The 11,353-nt window shown below is 38.8% G+C and overlaps 1 long non-coding RNA gene across 1 annotated transcript; it reads left to right on the forward strand.

Annotated features, from left to right (window-relative positions):
* The first annotated feature begins 1,615 nt into the window (after positions 1-1,615).
* LOC104869940 lies at positions 1,616-10,903 on the forward strand. The gene is made up of 3 exons (XR_782405.2): positions 1,616-1,976; positions 2,477-2,563; positions 10,464-10,903. It is a non-coding gene; the product is annotated as an uncharacterized LOC104869940 (long non-coding RNA).
* Positions 10,904-11,353: the final 450 nt, after the last annotated feature.

Raw genomic sequence — 11,353 nt, forward strand, 5'->3', positions numbered from 1 at the left:
ATAAAGAAACTAGCGACATTTATAGCTAAGTGGATGTACATTGAGGACATACTTCAAGTGAAATACATATGATACAAGTGTAAATACTAAATAGTTTCTCTGGTATGAAAAACTACAAGTATGAATAAGGATCAAACTGTATAATTTTTATTTTGTAATAGGAAGAAAAGGTCTAAAGCAGTTGGGGAAGTGAGAGGGGTAAGGGAAAGGTAAGAAGGGAAAAGAAAATATATGAGAAAATAAAAAAAATGGAAACAAAATCTTTGTAAATAGGGAAGGGTAGAGGGCATTAAGGGAGGGCAGGGGAATAGGGAAACATGAGAACCAAGATACATCATGTAAAGGTACAAGAGTCCAATGATGAATGTAACTGCATTGTATAGCTAAAATGTACCAATAAACTTAATTGGTGAAAAAAACTAGAAGAAAAAAATAAGAAAAATCCTTTTTATCATTGATGTTGTGTGATCTTTTTTGGATATGACCCCAAAAGCATAGACAAGAGGAGCAAACTAAACAACAAAGGCTGCACTGAGCTTAGCTTCTGCACAGCAAAAGGCCTACCAAATGGAGAAAATATTTACAAACCACATATTTCATAGGAAGTTAATAATATCCAAAATATACAAGGAACTCAATAGCAAGAAAATAAATAGCCTTATTAAAGAGTGGAGAAATTGCCTGAATAGTTATTTCCAAAAAGAAGACATCAAATGGTCAATGGGTAAATTATATGAAAATAATATTCAACAGGATTCATCACCAGGGAAAGGTAAATTAAATTATCAATGAAATATCACCTAACATCTGATAGAATGGCCATTATCAAAAAAATTAAAACAGGGCCAGGGATTTAGCTTAGTGGTTCTGCCACCTACCTAAGCAAGTATGAGGTCCTGAGCTTGTTACCTGGTACCCAAACAAACAAACAACAAAAAATCCATACACACACACACATATAAATATATAAATGTTGGTACAGCAAAAGGAAGCCTTCCACCTATTAGTGGAAATGTAAATTAGTATAGCTATTATGTACAAATGATAGAGGTTTCTCAACAATTTAAAAATAGAGTTGTCAGAAGACTTAGCAATGCACTGGGTATATATCCTATCTGTTATGGTTTAGATTTACAGTATCCCCAAAGGTCACATGTGTTCATAGGTGAAGCTCTGGAAAGTAGCTGGATCGTGTCATTAGGAAGCGGAGCATGATTAGAGGGTTAAGTCATTAGAGGAATGACCTGGAACATTTTACTCTTGTCCTTAGCTCCTCCCTTCTCTCTTTGCTTTCCGGCTGCCTTGGATCAAGCAACTTTCCTTTACCAGACCCTTCTAGTATGCATTTTTTGCCTTTGTGCCAATTAGGCATGGACTGAACTCTTTAAAACCATTAGCCAAGGTAAACTTCTCCTCCTTTAATTTGCAGGTATCAGGAGCTTTATATGTGTAGCAGAAAAGTGACATTATATTGTTTAGCCTGTTAATGTTGAGAGAGCAAAATAATATAGCTTGAGTAATTTATAAACAATAGAAATTTAACCGTTGTGAGACAGGTTAGTTTCACTGTACTGATGATGTGTTGTTGCCATAGTAACCCTGCTTAGTACAAGAGGAACTGCAGGTCCAGACATTTGGTGTATGTGCTTGGCAGAGGAGCGAACGGGGCGCAGCTACCACCTGTGGGATTGTGACTGAACAAGTCAGAATCCCGTCCAGGCCGAATGATACACAGTGCTGAAGGAACTTCGGTTGGCCTCTCCCTCGCTGCTGGTAGGGACCTGTCTAGTGCGGAAAGCCCTTCCTCCCCGGGCGCGGCAGGAAGGGGGGCCGCCCTCTTGCCAGTCACTGAACACAGATTGTGGGGAACCTGGCGCTCAGTCATTTGTAGAGGACCTGCTTCTGGGTTGGGGTTTCCTGTGTAGCAGAGCAGCTCCCTCACTTGGATCTACTGAAAGTCAGCTTTCTACACAAAGGTTTGTAACGGAAAGGAAAGGAAAGGGGGAGGGGGAGGGGAAGGGGGAGGGGAAAGGGGGAAAGGTGGGAGAGAGAGAGGAGAAAAAAGAAAGGAAGGAAGGTAAGAAAGAACGAAAGAGAAAGATTGATTTCTCACGGTTCTGGAAGTTAAGACATCCAAGTTCTAGACAAAAGCATTTAGGGCCCAGTGAGGGCCTTCTTGCTATGTCAGTGTTGTGTTCCCATATGGCAGAGAGTAGAATGGTGAAAGAGAAGGAGGCAGATCCCTCCCACTCCTTTGGTAGGGTTGTTCATCATTTACGAAGGCTCTACTCCTATGAGTCATGTCTCCTAAAGATTCCACCACTTAATACCATTACACCGACGATTAAGTTTCAACATATGAAGTTTGGAGGACATATTCAGATCATAGTATATTCAGAGGGAATAGAATCAGTATATTGAAAAGAAGTCTGCATTCATTATTATCTTTTCACAACCATCCTGTATTTATGAACAGATAAATGGTATATAAAATGCAATACCCTGCTGGCCAAAAAAAGGAACTCTTATTCGTGGCAACATCGATGACCTGGAGGTCATTACGGTAAGTGAAATAAACCAGGCACAGAAGGACAGATACACTTCTATGTGGAATTTACACAAACACACTCATAGAAAAAAAGAGTAGAATGGTACTTGCTAGGAGCTTAGGCAGAGGGAGAGGCAGGGAATGGAGAGATGTTGGCTATAGCGTACAAAGTTTCAGTTAGACTGAATAAATTTTGGAAATCTATTGTACAGCATGATGACTATGGTGAATAATAATTTATTGTACACATGGGAATTGCTAAAAGGGTAAATATTATATATTGTTACCACAAAAGGAGATATAACTATATGTGCTGATGAATATGTTAACTACATTGATTGTAGTACTCATTTTACAATATTCACATAAAGTACCAAAACATGTACACCACACACAATACGTACATAAATTTTATTTGTCAGTTATCCCTCAGTAAAACTGGGGGAAAAGGCATCATGCTACAATGATAAAAAGCACTGAAATTAATCACAGATATGCCAAACACTGTTGATGGAGCAGATGATGGAAATGGTGTTTTATGAGGGGGAAGGCTCACACCTACTTCAAAGTTTAAGTCTGCTAAGGATATACATTTATGAAAGGTGATGAATTGCTACACCTGATTTTGGTAAACTGCAAATTGCAGAGGAATAAATCAATGCATTTCAGACTATGAATCTTGAAAATCTACACAAGCAAATACAGGATCTTTCTCTGAGATTTTCTACTCCGTGTGTCTAGAATCATTCTGATAAAATCATTCACTGATTGATCACTCACTTAAATCCACTCCCGGGTGCTTTTCTAAAGATTTTGATTTCAGGAAAATACATTGACTGTGAATAGATAATAATGCTTAATAACAATGTCTTCCATATCACAAGCATCTCTCATTTTAGATGCTAATTAAACAGTATTCCTTGATAGAATATATAGTGTCTCACAAGTTAAGAGGTTACACCATGGAAAAATATCTCTGAACATAAATCCCATGACATCAGAGCAGTGCTTGTAACTCTGCCTGGAGAATGCACATTCAAGGGATTTTGCATGAATTGAATAATTGCAGAACCACTAAAGAAAAGAGCAACAACATTAACTAACTTTTGCTTGGTTTCATAAATGGAATCTCATTTGGAGCAGCCTTAGGCAGATGTGACAGGTGCACGAAGATCGCGACTGCCTCACCTACACCCACAAAGAGTAAAATTGGTGCCTTCTTTTCACTATTCAGGAGTTCCCAAAGCTGGGGCTGTTGAACAAGGGATCGCTCCTTGGGAAAGCATTTGCACACCTGAGATCATGGATCAGAAAGAAATATACATTGCGTCTAGATCCAAGCACAAGCTATGACCCTGTGCAGGGAGAGAGGCAGGCTGTGATAGGTTAGAGAGGCATCATCTCATGCCAGTACCTCCTGGTTGCTTTCTATGACCACTACTCCTGTTACACATTTCACTCTGGTCCCTCCCATGCCTTTCCACTGTGGTCTTACTGATGTGGACAGAAGAACCACTTTTGTAACGAGTTCCCAGGAAGACTCACTCTCACTTCATCCTAGAAATTTTTGTCAGCATGTCATCTCTTTGAAGACTTCTCTGGTCACCCTCTTTCATGTATTATGCCCTCAAGTTTTCACTCTGAATCCTTTTCCTACCTTCTGTGCTTTTCAAAATTTGATCGCTACGCTATGTTGTTATTTGTCTGATTCTACAAAAAAAAAGTACCGATTCTGCAAAACGCCCATGTATGATTTCAAGATCCAGTGCTTTTAAATCTATGAACTGTGCTCCTCTCCTCAGACATATTTTTAGGACTATTTCTTCATTACATATTTGGGACAGAAGTTATAATATTTACTTAAAAGATTCTCCCTCTTGTTAAATGGGGTCAGATGAAACTTGAAAGAGGGTTTGTTTTTCTGTGTCAAACTCCACTGTTACTCCAAGTTTCTGAGACTTATACTACCATTTATGAAGAGCAGTTATATGCAGTTACATAGTACTTAGAGATGAATGTTTTCCAAATTGAGTTCTACCTTTATTGACAGAGAAAAGGATGTAAAATATTGGGCTGAAGACTGGCTGCTTTTCTAAATAAAATTTTTCAAATGTCCCTTCCTGATGAATCATGGAGAGCCTATGGGCAGGGTGTCATTACCAAGGTTACAGAAATGCTCTACCATCAGAGCATATTTTCAGCAGCATTGGTTCTGTATAGAAACAGATGGATTAGCTATTGTGTATTGTGTATGGACCTCCAAACACCTATTCTGAATACAAATTTTATGCACATTAATTTGATCTGAAACTCCTGCCATAGGTATCTTCTAGAGAGACACATCTTCTAAATAAATAAAGAGTTTTTTTTCTCTAAACACTAAGGTTACAAAATAGCTAACTGACACATTAGCAAGGGTTAGTTATCCACTAAATAATTCATCACATTGCTCTTCAATCAGGCAAGTACAAGTATCTGAAGGTGAATGAAAAGTGTGAGTTTATTATGAGAATTAAATAAATCATTGAATGTAGAGTACTTGAAACTTGGCAAATGCTAGGAAATCTTTGTTCTCATTTATGAAAAAATGCTAGAAGAAGTAATTATTAGGTTTCAAACAGGCTGAAAGTATCTCTTCATGATACTACTCTTTAAATCCTACACAATGATGATTAGAACCAGAAACATTGAAGACACACGTTTCTAAATTCCCAGGAACTCTTGAAAACAAACGCAGGCTAGTTTTTGCCTTATCATATATTAATTCTAAAACTATTCATCCTGAGATGTCCATGAGCAATATCAAATCAATCTCTGATATGGAGAAGACAATGCAAAACTACCCAATGCCCTTTAGGAGATAGATGCGTATCTAATTACCCTGTATAATTAGAGGAAGAAAAGAAATTCTATATAGGCTGTTGAATAAAGTTTCATTTTCTACCAGAGGCAAGATGTAGCTTCCCTTGGAAAACTGCCAAATCAAGCTCCTGTCATTACATTTACTGATGCCGTATAATCAAAGGAAATTACAAGAATTGATTCTTTTCATGTAAAGCTCTTGGCACTGGGCAAATTTCTCCACCTCTATGAGATTTGGTTTTCTCACCTATAAAATGAGTATTATATTGGTAGTATTTACTTCATCTCTTTGTATGGAAATCAATTGGGATAATATCGGGGCCCTCATTAAGAAATTATGAAACAAGATATTTCAGTTAACCTACTGGGTTATGGAAGTTATAAAACTTAATAGGACAGCCCCCTTCTTCAGATCGAGAGTCAGATGCCTAAATAATGGCTACTCTTCATCATGAGTACTGTAGTGGAGAAACAGAAACCCACTTAAACATTACAGTAGGACTCATAGGAGATTGGTGATCCAATAAAGTTTATTTTTAAGTAGAATATGAAAAGAGTTTACACATATGACCATAGCATAATTCATTCAATTGTATATTTGTTGGTCAGTTTCCCTGTTCTATGCTTCTCCTGGAGTACAGATCTACTGATAAGAAGTCTGAGTTCTTTCTGCATGCTTCCCACTAATTACAGTTTTCTTAAAGGAGGATGAACAGCTAAGGACACTTGAAAAACAGATAAAGTTACCAAAAAAAAAAAAACCACTTAGAGAATCCTGTGGTTTGAGACAGACACCTGGGAGAACATATGATTTGCAGCTGGATCACAAGGAGTTCAGCAGGTCAAAGCAAAAGCAAAACAAAGAAAGAAAGAAGCAAACCAGAAATCTGTTGAAGGGGCAGGAAGGCTTTAAAGGTTGAGGAAACAGTATGTACAAAAAAGGAAGAAATGAATCATGAAAAATATGCTTCAGCTCACTGTCCTAATAGCCACAGGATGAAAATTGGACAAAGGACAGGATGGGTGAGAAATAGAGAGATGTATATGATTTTAACTACTAAATCCAATTTCTCAACAGCTGTACCTGTTCACATTGTACCACCCCATGTTCTTGAATATTTGGCTCATTTTTCTGAAAAAGTTCAGCTACCAAAACTCTTTCTAAACATGGGAGAAGGAGGTAGGACAAGAACATCAGTACAAGCACATTTGTGGCCTGGAGGATTGAGGTAGACTTCACAATGGGTGGCACGAGAAGGTAATAGGCTGTTTTCTGCAGGGCAAGGTCACGTGCAAGTGTCAGCCATCACCAGTCATCCTGCTGAGCAACTGTGACTGCACAAAAGGTGTTGCATGGTGCCTTGAACTGTTAGAGGGTTGGCCTTCGCCCATCGTGCCTTCCCTTTGGGATCACTTTACCTGACTAGTGTCTTCCTCCCTTTTCAATCTGGGCTCCAATGCCACCTCTTATAAACAGTGTTGCCTGACCTCTGTCCCACTGTTATCTGACAACAACACTCATACAGTTTTGCTAGTGTAACAGCATTTGTCCCAACCAATGCAGATCTCTCATTCTGCCCTCTGTGCATATCTACTGCAACTGATTATAAGTTTCCTGGACACAAGATCTTTATTTTAAGATTATTTCAATCAACAGCATCTCCCACAGTATGGTCAGTAGTTTTACAGTAACTACTAATTTGCTCATCTGAAGGGAGTTATGAATAAGAGGTCTTGGTACCAGGAAGAGAAAGACAGTTGCATTTAGGAAACATGCTCCTAGAAAGGATGGCAAGACTTGGAAGAACAAAGGGTTTGGAGGGAGAATCTAGTGTTTACATATGTACAAGGGGATTAAGAGGGCTGTAAGGTAGTAACTTTGAGGTCAGAGGAACTACAATGGTTTAGCATGGAAGTGAGAAGATTTAGAGTAATAAATAAGGCTTTAATTACATGCATCAGGTAGTCAGAAAAGGAAAATTCACAGCTGTTTGATGGATCAAATGAGGATGAAACTAAGAGGAACACCACCAGTTTATCTAATTTTCTTCACATGTTTCTTAGCATTAAGTTTTTTTCTTTGCCTACAAAATTTCTGCCTTATTCTGTAGAAACAAAGGGATCATTGTTACTTTCCAGGACATTAGGATTTTATTAGCGGGTATGTGACAGTATAGATTGGGACGTGCCTGAGCCCTTGTCCATGTGTCTGAATTTCTTTAAAAAATTAGTTGGCCTAGACATTGCCTTGCAAAGATCTCCTGCAGAGCCATTCCCTGGTGTGTTATGTGTGCAGGGCCCCTTCCTGTGTCTTATGGCTGTGTGTGCTTTATGTGCACATAGGGCTAATCGACATGATTATATGGAGCTTGAGAGGCAGGACTCCCCTCTGACAACAGTAGTGGTCTGGATCAGGAAACAGGAAAGTCAACAAAGCACTGCCTGGTCACCCAGCACATGATGGTTTTCTCTGAGAACATTGTCTACGTATCAGAATGAAAAGGATAGGAAATCTCTTGGGCTAATCTTCAGAGTAGTGGGAACAATCGGGTAGGTCACCCGATTGGCTATTTAAGCAACATGCACTTGTACCCATCTAAAGGATGCGACTGAAAAGAAATCACTCAGACAACTCTAAAGTAAAAGACGTTTTCCCCATAGTATTCCTGTTGTCTTAAAGTGCGCAGTTTTGCTACTATAAGAGGAGAAGAAAAAAAAAAACCCAACGCTCATATGCATGAATTTCTATACGTGAATTGTATCTTTATTTGTTGTCAGAAGACAAAGCCTCACAGCAGAAAAGGAGGTAGATTGAGCCCAGAGTTAGCTGAACTGAACATAGAAGAGAGGCGGAGAAGCATTTGCATAAACTCTTCTCCCTGCTCCAGGACAGATTTTTCTACTCATCACTGAGGCGCTGTGGCACAGTGGGAAGGACGGGGAGGGAGGAGGGGAAGAGAGGGAGGGAGAATTATTTCTTTCACTTCCACAACATGTTGACCTCACCCCTCCCTTGAAAGAGGGAGCCTGTGGTGGTGCCAGCATTCACAGTTTTCCACAACCTGAGTTAAACAGAGAATCACAGCTATTTTCCCTAGAACCAGACCCCAGCTGAGTAGCTCTCTGTCCCTTCTTCCCAGAACTGCTGTAATACAAAATGACCTGGAACTAGACATTAAGGAGAAATGCAGTCCCCTGATTCTCTTTTTCCTTTCACAATAATATCAAGGACAGTAGCAATAATGCATTATCCCTCCTTTCGCTTAAGCACAACATTGCTATCTGGACGATTTAGAAATCAGTTTGGATTCTGAGACGGCAATTAGAGTCAACATTCAGGCGGTTACTCCCTTCAGAACTAAGTAGGCCTATTTGTTCACATAAGTTTTTAAAGGAATTTCTCAACCATAATCAGAAACAAAAATCAAAAACCAAACCAAACCAAAACACCCTGGGCTGATTAAAATATAATAAAGGGAAATTAGTTGAGATTCCTTTTTGACTCAATTTGTATTTTCAAAATGATGCACATTATTTATGAAAGTCTTCAGATTTTCTTTAATGCATATTTTAACAACTTTGAAATGCATCACCTTTCTCTGTTCATTTAGCATTTTAAAAATAGTAAAATTGAAACCGTCTTGCCCAGATTTAAAGGGATATTAGCTCTCCCCTCACATCTTCTGTCTGGTCTTGTGAGAGTGGCCCATTGTGTCCAAGTACAACAGTTCCTTTGCAGTGCTGAATCTTAGACACTAAAGACAGCCTCTCTTCAATGGGGTTACTACAGGGGAAAAAGAAAATTTCAGTGCCTCATAGAAGGGACAATCTAATCCTCTTTGCTGGTACATCTGCTGTGGCAGTTTTACCCTGCAAATCAAAAGACATCCCATTAATTAAAGTTCTTTTTCCCTTTCATTTTTATTCAGCTTGGGAAATGTGACCAGTGTTCACCAAAAGAGAAAAAAAGTCTCAGGACACTTCATGCACAAATATCCACCCGAAGGGTGTGCACTTTGATTTGTTGTCTGATTTCCGTTTACTGTTCTTCCTCTTTTTTTTTTTTTTTCTCCCTCCTCTCTCTCTTGAAGAAGGAGCTCTTCTCCTCTGGCAGAGTGCAATACATTTCAGAGAGCTTTACAAAACAAAGCTTTCAGCTCTGAGTCAGCAACAAACTCATCTTTGTTCGCGTGGTTCTATTAAAGAAAGAAGGCCAATTTTCTGCAGGTTTCTATGGCTGGCTTCACAAAGGCATCTCTCTTGTGTGCAAGTTCTCTGGCAGGGACAACCGACTCTGAGATCATCGTTTTCAGCAATCACCAGCTGCAGTGAAGATCAGAAAAGAAAATCATAAACTGGTTTATAGAGTGATTTTCCTGAGGAGATTGAAATATAGATTCCTTTGCTGATAGTGGTTATAAAGGCCACTGTTGGTTGCCTTTCAATGTACAGCCTGAGGCATCCTCAACATTTTCTGTTTGCTCCTCACACTCTGACTGGACATTCACACCATTTGTCTTGAGGAGGAAGTGAAGCACTTTTGCATTTTCCTGGGGTTCCCTGGAAATTCCCAGGAATTCTTGTCCTCAACTTGATGGTATTTTAGTGTGTTTGGGGTTACAGTAAACTATAATCTCACAGTGTGTCTCCAAGTAGTTAACATTTGTAACACATAGCTAGAGTACCGTAACTTTCCCAGTTGAGCAAGATAGGTGACAAAAAAAATTTCCAAGCATTATTAAATATTTCTTGAAGCAGTAGTTTTTAAAAAAGAAATCAGAAACATGACCTATTTGTCATGTGATCTAACAGGAGTGTTTGAACATGTGGAATTACATACAGTAGTCTGTGCTGGAGTTTCCTTAAGAGTGTTCTCAGAGATGTGCATGCACAATTTGATCTAAAAGAAATTTGTATATTAAATAAATGAGAGTAGAAAGTCCAGGTCTTCAAAAATGAAACTTCTTTTAATGGAAAGACTTTTCAGAGCCCTAAGTATGCTGCAGTGCATAGCTGTTTTCTAACATTTCTTCATTCCTTCTATGCTCAATAGAACATCAACATGGACTAATGCTCTGAAAGTCTCACTCTGCGGAACTGCTGAACAACGCCAATGGATAATGGACAACTAAGGGGATAAAAAGCTCAGGCTATCCCAGACAGTGATGAAGTTTGCAAAAGAAACTCTAGACTCATTTGCTTTAATATGTATATATAAAATATTCATGGTCAGATGCTATTTGAAACTAGCTATTCAGAAATCAAGTACACTGTGAAGTAAGAAAGTACTAGACTTCCCCCCACCCAAAGAAAAATGCTCACTGTCTTTATACAGCAGAACTTGATTGGTTTGTGGACTCACAGGCTTTATGATTCTCCCAACAGAGGCTCCATGAACTAGAGGAAAAGCCATGATAGAGTTTACACGAGAAGCATTGACTGTTTAAGTCCATGTAAATGTGGCAGCAGGTACCATGTTACTCTTTCTCAATTCACGTGTGGATGCTGGAAAAAAATTTTTGCCATATGTTAATTGTGCACATTTTGCTGATGAGATCTGCTAATAAAGACTTTTGTTCATTCTTACTTTTTGTTCCTTCAAGCAAGGAATATTTATTGAGTGATAGGTACAGGGTAAACAAGACAGATATGGTTCTTGTTTTTCTAACTTACTGGTGCGGTGAGAACAGGGAGAAAGAAATGTCATGTTGTAGTTTCTATTCATATGATGGTCTGCTCACTCAAAAGGGATCTTTATACATTTAAAGCTGAGTAGATGGGGCAGAAACTATAAATATTGTGAAAGATCCATTCTGGAACTTGTCTCCCCCAGAGAACTCATCTCCAGGGGTACTATGCTTATACTTTTCTGTTGCAAACATATTGTGTTTATGATGATTGTATTTTGTGACGGAAATTTCAAGATGGATAAGGATGAGTCCT

This window comes from Fukomys damarensis, unplaced genomic scaffold (genome assembly GCF_012274545.1).
Source record: "Fukomys damarensis isolate Sample0158 unplaced genomic scaffold, DMR_v1.0_HiC HiC_scaffold_4, whole genome shotgun sequence".
NCBI classification, from domain to species: Eukaryota; Metazoa; Chordata; class Mammalia; order Rodentia; family Bathyergidae; genus Fukomys; species Fukomys damarensis.